Genomic DNA, 10,571 nt, shown 5'->3' with positions numbered 1-10,571 from the left:
ACGGTGGGACCAGCAATACACCAGTAACTTCTGCTGCATTGTGCACTTTTGTAAAGCTGTCCCCTCAGACTACACCAAACTCACATTGGAAAGAGTTTTCCAGATCTCAGTGAGCTCCCATTTCTGCCAGCAGAGCTGATAAGAGGGCCTGAGGCAACAAGCCTGACTATAGGGACAGCCGCCTCTGTGATCGCAGTTATCATTGCTCCTGAGGGCAATAACCACAATAAAGCGGTTAATAATAATAAACCCAGATCTCCAAGCAGCAGCACTGCTAGCAGCACTCAATTCATGCCTTGGGCCAAGATGTGGAGAAGCTTGGACTGCGAGGTGCTGAGTGCTGGCCTGCAGGGCTGCTGAGCAGTGTGGGGCTGGACACAGGATGCCGGAGTGAGAGTACCTCAGGACGCCAGGATGCAGGATGTGGGGTGCAAAGCAGAGATGGGAGATGCGTGCTGCAGGATAAGGGGGTGTGCGGATTTCGGGATGTGAGGATGAAGGATACGGGGAAGCAGGGATGCGAGGCTGGAGAGATGGCGAGGCGGCTGACGGGTTACGGTGGCGGCGGCCGCCCCCTGCTGTCCGTACGGCCGCGGTGCCGGTGGCTGTGGGGCCGGGGCTCCTCTGGGAGCTGCCCCGATGCCGCCCGCTGCACCTCGGGTCGGCACCCGCTGCTGCAGAGCCGCCCCCCTTCTGCCCCGCGATAGCCGCTTCCCGCCAGCCGGCCCCCTGCTTTGGCCCGATTTTGCAAGATGCTGACGGATCCTTGTGTTTTTCGGTTTTTTTTCCGCCCCTTTGTTTGTGCCAACACTTGGCGACAAAGGAGCGCGCGTTTTCCGTGCAAGCTGTCCCGCGGTGCCGTCGGGTTACTGATTTATCCTATTAGCTTAGAGGTCAGAGTAGCACAATCAGGGGCTATTTGTCCACTAGCTGGAGTCACTCACGGCTGACAAAACCGTCCTCATTTCCAGCTCCCTGCAGCTGTGTGAGAATCAGTGCTGCGAGTAGGAATGGCGCCTGAGCCCTCTGCACCCCTTTTCCCAACTGCAGATCATCCTGAATAAGGCAGCACAGCGAACCTGTGCCTACAGGCAGCTCGGTGGCTCCAGCTCTCCTTTCCCAGGGACTGCTGGGACACCCGCACAGCTCTGCACTGTCAGCAGCCACCTGTGGTGGGGCTACTTTCTTATTCCTTTATTGCCTATTTTTGTTTTCTATTAAGAAAAAAGAAAGAAAAATGAAAAAAAAAAGACAAAAAAAGAAATAGTACACTTTCACTATTATCAGAAATGTCCCAATATAGTTACAAACAGGCTGTGCTGTACTAATTTCTTAATCTCCTCTAGGATGAACTAAAAACTTACTCATGTGATTACCCAGTTCTCATCAAATATACACAGGACCAACCCCTAGGACTGGTACATGCAGTACAGCATGTTTTCCATGGCTGTTCTGTGCCACTTGTGCAGTGGTAGCAGCACAGCTGGTGAGAACCAGGCCAGCACGTCTCTCAAGCTTCACATCTCTGTCAACCACTTCAGGGGGCTTTTTAGGCAGCCGAAAATTGGTGCTTGAAAAAAAAAAAAAAAGCAACAAACCTGCTCACAAAGAGCAGGAGGAAATTATGCCAAGGCAGAGGTGAAATCATCCCAGGGCAGAGGTGTGGAAGTCGCCCCTGCACTCTACAGGCAGATTGTTCAGGCACCACACTGCAGAAAAAGAAACGTGTTATTCCATGGATCTTTAATTTTTATCCATTCTTTTATTGGCAGAGCCTGATATTTTCCAGCAGAGTTGTAAACCATCTGTCATGAATTCAAGGCAACTGACAACAGGGTTGATTTTCTTAACTGCCTTTCCCCTATAGATAACCCAGAGGTCCCCCCAGGGCCTGAAGACAATAGGTTGCAAACTGTTGGCATTGATAGATAGGCTTCCTCCCCCTCCGTTCAGCCTGGAAAATGTTTGCCTGTCTTGTTGCTTACACAAATCAAATGTTCCAACCCCAAACAATGCTAGAGCTAATAATGGAAACAGGGACTGCTTTAGGGTTTGAGTCTCCTGCTTCCTGGTCCTTTCCATTCCCATCCCTCTGCTCCATCCAGCACTGAGATTGCATTTCATTTAATTATGAAGTGTGTGCACATGTGTGGCAAGGAATTACAGAAATCATTCCAAAGATACCAGTGTCTTGAACTGTGGCATTGGTGCAGGATTTAAACTGGCAAGGTGGAGAATTAGTCTTCTAAAGAAGCAAAACCAACAAATCACCGTATGCCTTTCCCTCACCTGGCTGACTCCATCTGATCAATGATCTCTGTATTTGCTCCCAGAGATGGGACCCAGTCATAGGAAAAACCATGGCTGCAGCACCAGTGTGAATACAGAAATACAGAAGCAGGGACATGTTTACTGCTGCATGCTCCTGGTGGCAAGCTTGGCTTACAGCTCCCGCACCCGTGTGCCAAAGTACACGGTTGCGTGTACTTTGTGGTACAGACGTGTTAAAACCCTTGCACCACAAAATACTGGATCTATTTTGAGGGTGAGAAAGCATCTGACTAGCAAACTAGCTATGTATGTTTTGTCCTGGCTCTGTTAAAAACCTCCTTTCTAACAGAATATGGGAAGTAATGAAACTGCCTGCAGTAAAATACCTGATAAGACTTTCCTCTTCTACAGAGAGGGTAAATACATGTAATTTTCCAATTAGCTCTTGCTCTGAGCAATTATGTTGATCAAATAATTGAATAAGTGACAGGAATGTGAATTCTGGAGACAGTTAATTTCCTTCATCTGCCAGTTTATAGCTTGACTTGCATGAACACATAAACCAGGCCAACGTGTTATTTATAACTTTGGAAGAACAACTAACAGACATGAAGAACTATGTTTTTGGTGTACAGAGATGAAGGTTTCTGCTAGTAAATTACAATAATAGCATAAAAAGTGAGTTTGCTGTTTATAGCCAGCATGTGGGACAGGAAGGATGTGGGGCTTGCAGATGAAACAGTGAGTAAGGTCAGAGGCAGTGCTAGCAGGGCTGGAAGTGGTGCTGATAACCGTAGGGGGCAGAGGGGCAGCTAAAGCCTTACTGTCATGTTTGGTGATGCATGGCATTTGTGCTGCCCTAGGGACTGTCAGCACAGCTCCAACTCTCCTAAGCATCCCTGCCCTTCCGCACACCTACCCACCCCTCCTCATATTGAAGCTGAGCATCATTTTTGAGGAAGAGCGAGGACCAAAATCACTTTGCATGGATGATCCTTTGCAAAAGAAACAAACAAGCTGTTTCCTACTTGGGATAGGTCCTGGACAAGAACCAAGATGCTCTGGAAAAGAAAAAAAAAAAAAGAAAACAGTCCAGCATGCTCAACATTGATGCACAGGAACAACCTTCACAGACCTGGTCCTGATTTCTAGCAAAAGCACAAGACGCAATGGGAGCTTTCTTCAGAATTAACTTGTTAAAAAGAGCTAGGAAAATGCATTTGTTTTTCTTCTTAAAGCTATCTTTAGATTGTCTTAACCAGTTATACCTTTTATCTGAAGCCCCTGTAGCAATCCAGCCTCCCATCCAACAGGAACTAATTAGCAGAGACATACAGTAATAAAAGTAGCACACAGGCATGAGCCACTGCCTCCCAGGGAGCGTTACCTGGATGAGACCTACGCTGGCTGCAAAGAGGAAAATTGTGCAATTAATTGCTTCCTGATTAAAGACGTTTGCAGTCTGGACCTTACATCTTCAAGGCCTAAGAACAGACACCAAGGTAAATCTGGAGCTTGCCCACAGCTGTTAGAAGACCTCACCACAGACTGCAGCTATTGGTGCTGTAATTTTGGTTTATGAATAAATGCTTTCCTGTCTGGGCATATTATGCCCTAAGCCGAGTCTTCAGAAAGTCAAAACTGAGGGGCAACAAAAGGTCTTGTGTGGGTTTAACTAAATTTCTAAGCCAGTTTGGTTAAAGCAGCACCATTCTTCTGTGGGGACAAGATCCAAGGGGAATTAATTTCCCAGGCTGTGAACCAGAAGACACAAAACTCCCCTGGACGATGCTTCAGGCTAGGAGGCTATTTAAATGATGATAAACATCAGTGCAAATCAAGAAATGACCAGTGATTACAGATGCAGCGGGAGAGGGGCTGTCCTAGGTGAAGGGGCCAGGCTGTGGGGAGGCCTGCTGACTCTGCGCCCTGATGCGGCCGCACCAACAAGATGGGGCTCATCCTCAGGGTGGCCCGAGACCTATTGCTGCAGGAGCTGCTGGGCCTGCAGGCTGGCTGCCATGCAGAGAAACCATCAGGGGAAAACCAAAGGGCAAAACAAGGGTATTTTAGTGCGCAAAATTCCATTCTTGCTGCCTCCTGGGAAGCTGCAGGGCTGGTGATTTATGGATCCCGCCAGAGAAGAGCTTTGTTTGGCACCACAGTTTTTCACGCTTGAGTGTCGCAGGAATACACTTTGCTTGCCTGCATTCTGCTGTTGCCCCAGTATTGTCTCACCATCACTTCTTTGCTAGCTGGCTTTGTGATATTCAGCAGAAATATGCTAATCTTTCAAGCAAGAAAAACATTTTAATATCTAATTAACTCCGACTATAGGAGCGGGCCTGTCAAGCTCAGGGTGAAATGTTATGCTCTTAAGCATTCACTTAAACACCTTGCTGGATGGAAGTTTGAGGAACAAAGGTGACAGGTCTTTTTTGTGAGCCCCCAGCCCTCCTCCCCACATACATTGTGCTAGTGAGAGCAGTGGGGTGTTGTATGGCCTGTATTATGGAAGGCTGATGCACAGATAGCAATTTAACATGCGATTTGACCACCCTCCTCTACAAAACCAATCCAGTACCTCTACAGGAGAAGTTACATCACGGGGAAGGAAAACAATCACACAATTGTTAGTGGGGGAAAAAAAAAGGAAAAAAAAATGAGCAGAATGTAGAACAGGAGCTTATCAGAGACTCAGATTTTGGGAGAAAAATTCCCTGAATCCTGAGGAAGGATCCTCTGCAGAGCTTCAAGTGCCTTTCTGACAGCCCCATCTCACAGGAGCTGGGCCCCTTCCTCTTGTGAAAACAGGGCCTGGAGAGCTGAAAATGAACTTTAACAGGAGCCCCCAGAGTGCAGCAGGGCTTTGAAGCTGTAATTAAGCAGACTGGGTCTTAACAAATCTGACTGGCACAGGCAGTCGTGTGTGAACTGTGATTTTATAAACAGTAGGAATTACTCAGAGTGCAGACAACCAAAGCTTGGAAGCATCCGAGGTGGGGCTTTCTCTCACCTCACAGTCAGACCAAGTGCCATCTGAAGTTCAGATCTCAGTTTTGCCCAAGCCTGCAGGTGTTTACATCTGCATGCCTTATATTGCAAGGGATTTGGCTAACTCACCTCCACAAGAACTTGGATTTTAACTTGTCTAGGGAACAGCTGCATGACTTATTTTTAATGACTAGAAATCATCCTTAATTAAAGCATTTATAAGGACTTCCCCAACAGCTGTGAAGTAAATTTGACCTCTCCTCCTTAGTCCACCTCCCTATGCAGTGCTTTCAGCAATCACCTGAATCATTTAGCACATCAAAATGATATTTCCTACAGTTGCAGGTTCAAATTGTCTTTTGGGTAATGTAAGCCCATATTTAAGAATCCAGATCCTGCTATTACATGAAGGGATTTGTATCTTTCTCTTCTTATACGTTGTTAGCTCTTGTCCTGATCTGTTAGAGCAAACAGAACACAATCGTATCTGCTTGCATTAATCATCAGATGCCTGTTTTGCTCTGCTCACCAATGCAGAGTGCTTGTGAGACACCCACTGGTAACCATGTGCCATCACAGCCCTCTTCAAGTACTTAGGGGAGCAGATTCACTTAATCCTCCCAACAAAATTTTCTGCTTGGTTGTGAAGTGAGATGTTCAGCATGTGGCAAGGAATGTAACCGTGATCCAGCAAGAGCATAGGGAGGGAGAGAGGATAAATAACACAGTTACAGAACTGTGATCCAAAATTGCCATAAAGCTGTCCTGGTTTGTCACGCAAACTTCTGGGAAGAGAAATGCTGTTCAGTGGCCAGTACAGTCCAGGCCTCATGGTATCATTTGCTCTCTGCTGTGTCAAACTGAGGACATCTGCAGCGCAGAATCTTGCTCAACCTCTAGCCCTGAAGTCAAGGATGGTATCATGGGATATGCTGCAATCATTTAAGTTTCATTAGCAAAGTTTCCTAAATACTCTGGAAGAAATTGTTCTCTGTTACTGTGGTGGCTCAAGAAAATTCTCATCTCTTACGCTAGTTAGCATCCATTGTGTTATAAAGAACTTAAATTTATTTTTTATAAAAGCAGAATACTACATGTGATTGGGAAACATTCTTTCCACAGTTTGTGATGTTCGTCTTTATTCTGGCTTTCAGAATTGTAGGCACTGGACATGCAACACTACACTTAAATCTCTGGGGAAAAGGATGTGTCTACAGGCTGTGCTCACAAACCTCTGACAGACAGGCCACATTCTGGAGTTTAATTTCTTCACAGAATATATGCTGGGAGCCTTAAGTAAAAGGCAACCCAATTAAAATACGACTTGCACAGCAAAAGAAACATAAGGAGTGCTTAGGATCTACTGCATCGCTGTGCTAGAGTACAAATCTGCATTATGAAAGTGAGATTGGTTGAGCTCTGGTTTGGAATTTCATTTCAATATTGAAATATAATGACAAGGAGCCATGCAGGCTTGACTATAAGACCCTTCACTTAGCCAAAACAAGTTAACAACCATAACGTAGATGAAGCTGAGATAAGCAAGTTTTCACACCCCTGCAGGGGCCAGTCAAGCAAAATGTCTCTCAGGCAGATTGAAAGTTACTTGTTGATACATACCTCGAAAAAAGTAGACAGCTGAGAATCTGAGATCCACTGAAAGATGTCTGCTGATGATGGAGAAACACAGCAGGAAATCATGAGGAATTAAGAGTACAAAAATCAGCACAGGAGAACAGCACTACCAAACAAGGAAAAAAAGAACTCTGAGATGTCGGCCCTAACACCCACATCTTTTGGTTGAGCATCTTCATCTCCTATAGTACTACAAAAATGTCCAAAAACAAGCTGCAAGGTAGCACAGATTTAATGCTCATACCTACCCATGGCATGCCAAGTTTCAAGTGATAAAACTCCACCTAGCGAAAAGATGGGGCTTACTGCAACATTCAAGCTGAGTGTGATAATGGAAAAGTTCTCTCTGGAAGGTAGCAAGCCTCACAACATTACACTCTCCTAGTTTTGATATGGCTTAATACATCCACCTCAAATCATAGTAGACTACAGCTGATCCTCTTCTTGATTTTACTGAGATAGTATTTTGAAAAAGACTTTCTTCAAATTGCACCTTATTAAGCCACATGCCAACTCTATAGAAATGGAACATAATGGACAGTGCAACTGACATCCTCTGGCTTTTATCACCTTGCTGCCTCTTACAATCACATCACAAATGCTGACTGACCTGAAGCCCTTCAATATCACTGAAGATTTATTAATGGACTTGATCTTTGAATCAGGCCCTTAATGTCCTTTTTCTGATGATGTAATAACAGAAATAAATCACTAGTGTTGTATGTCCCAAAAGTTTTAATATATCGTTCCCACTGTTCAGAAAAGTTATTGCATAAAATTCTAATACATAAATTCATCTGAATAACAATTAAAGAAAGTATACACCACAATTTTGTCAGAGCAGCTAAAGGAAACCAGATTTTATATGCAAATCCCTCATAGAGAAATAAAACAAAGCCTCAGCAAAATTACAGTTCTCTCTTCCCCAAATCAACAGAACTGCTATTGTATTATTTAATAGTTACTGCAAATTTTCATTGGAATCGCACTACCTCCACAAGCAAACAGCTCAGAAAAAGAAAAAACCCATTTCAAACTGATATATGCAAATCTGAAATGTATTTATTAAACAATGACTTTCAGCACACATTGGCTTTATCTGTTAACTGAATTAACATACAAAGTGGGTTTAATGTTATTTACACTCCATTTTCCTTAAGCCAATGTTTTCCTTTCATTATGACTTTAGAACAGACTCACAAGTTTCAAAATACCAATGCTCCTTACAGTTTATAGAACTCGACCTTGCGTGCATTGCTAACAGGTACATGAAAACATTTGAGCACCGAAACAAAAGGCCAGATTCCCTCATCTATTAAAGCCAACATCCATGTAAGCCTACAGCTCCATGATGGCAGCTGACAGACCATCAGGAGGACATGCATGCTTTTATTAGATTGATGAAAGGAATGGTGACAAGGACATAACAAAGTGCGTGGCAGATTTAGATCTTACATTTCACCCTCTGGTTAGAATAAGATGTGCTGTGCCAGCTTGTAACAGAAGCATGAATAGGGCTCTTCAATTTAACAGCGTGCCAGAGCCAAAAAATGACATCTACAATTCAGCTTCTTACACAAAATCCTCAAGCATCACAATAATCAATCTTGAGCTGTAATTCCACAGCTACCCCCCTCTTGCACAGCAAAAAAAGGAAGTGACCTAAAGCTCAGATATTTATTCTTTGCTCACAAGTAAATATACTCTCTTCCGCTTCACATAAAACACTGAAATATACCTGTCTTCAGAGAAAAACACCCTCCTTTCTCCCCTTTTTTCACACTACCCATCATAATGGTGAGTTCTCACTTAAAATTCACTGAAAAATTAAGCAAGGCCAGATTACTACCCTTGCTTACTTTAAACAGTTGATAGAAAATACATTACTTCAATGTAATTCACTAGGCTCTGGTATCTAAGAGAGTTCACTGGTGGAAAAAAAATGCCTGTTTGGCAACTACAGCTATTTCAGTGGTCTTCAAACCCTTTTTAGCTCAGGCTAATGAGTTACCCTTTTAAAAAACATTCAGTACATTGTTTTTGTTGCTGTTATTTTCTAGCAAAATGACCAAATTGGTTAGCAATTGCTACTTGGATAGCAAGTAAGCAGATGCTTGGCAAAATCTGACAGCTCAAAAAGCACTTTAAGAGCAAGAGAATGGAAACTAGCCACTAAAGCAAAAACTACATAGAGCTGGAAGTGTGAAAACATGGAGAAATGACAAAGCCGCAGTATAAGCAGTTACACAGGATATTATACTAGTGATTTCTTGTTTCTTCATGCAGTCATGAGGCAATCATTACCATGACATAAATCGTAAAAGCTTTCATTTGAAAACACAGGAGGAATAAGATACTCAATTATCCCACTTACGATCTTGTTAAGATCTTATTAAGTGTCCAGTATAAGATTATGCAGCTGTAACAATTTTAGCTCAATTAAGAAGGCCTGCAAAATGAAGGGGAAGAAGTTTATGCAGCTTAGAAGGCAATGCTGATAGCCTTCTAAAGACAGCCTTTGCATAAGCCTATTTTGATTTCAGAAATACAGAGCAATATAAGCACCACCAATCCAAACAAAAAAACATTCTCATGGCATGAATACCATCTACATTCAAGTTCTCAATCAAATGCAGTCCTTGTGTGTTCTGTAAAAAGGATCGTTCTTCTGGGTTGGTTATTGCTATATTACAGGAAACAAGGTAATATTTTCAGGAGAGTTACAGTATGCATTTTGTAGATCACATAGTTCACAAATACCCTTATGGCCAGTGTCTTTATCCTCTGCTGCTTCTATAGGGCAAAACTAGAATTCTGTTTCTCCCAAATGACACAGTATCTTCATGAAGACCTTCTCCCTGACTTGAACATTTTGAGAGCATTTATGCCTCTTTGCTGTGGTTTCTAACCTGCAGGTAATGGCCCATAATGCACTTCAGACAGAACCTCTAGCAAGAATGCACAGTTCATCAGATGCACTTGACTCCAGTGAAGTCTGTGAGAAAACAAGGGGAATACGAAGGGGAAGGGAAAGTACCCTTGTTTCTTCTCTGAAAGGAAAAAGTGTTTCTGACAATAAGGAGCTCTGCTTTCAGAGCTGTAACTTGACAGGCAAGCTTATTAAAGAGAAACAGCCCCTACACTCAAACACAAAAATCAATTCAAGATTATTAATTTAGATCTGTTCTAGAAATGAATTAAGAGATTACATACGTAAGAGAAACTGAGGAGTCTGCACTGCTATCAAACAAAGCTGAATGTCAAAACCCATGCTGTTTATCTCGACTGCTGAGTCACATCTAATGGTGGACGTGCCTCACCAAACACCACACCCTGGGAGCGTTTCAGCACTTCCCTTCTACCAGAGCACTGCCTTAAAAAAAGCACACACACAATGATGTGACAAGAAGTGATCTTTTCCTGCTGAACAACGTACATATATTTAAGGTTTTCACAAACATTTGGCCAAAATTTGTACATCATAGTACTTCCCAAGTCACAAACACTACATTAACCATTCTTACAGGATATGCTGTACAAGGACACATGATTTCAACAGCTACCTCTCACTTTCCTGCACCCCCTCAGAAGAAGTGTTGGACCCTTGAAGCCTCTGACTGTAACTTCAGTCTCTGCAATCTTGCAACCAGATTTCCTCATTTTCCAGGAGC

This window comes from Tetrao urogallus (genome assembly GCF_951394365.1).
Source record: "Tetrao urogallus genome assembly, chromosome: 2".
NCBI classification, from domain to species: Eukaryota; Metazoa; Chordata; class Aves; order Galliformes; family Phasianidae; genus Tetrao; species Tetrao urogallus.
The sequence above is the reverse complement of the archived record's forward strand: the minus strand, read 5'-3'. Positions refer to the sequence as shown.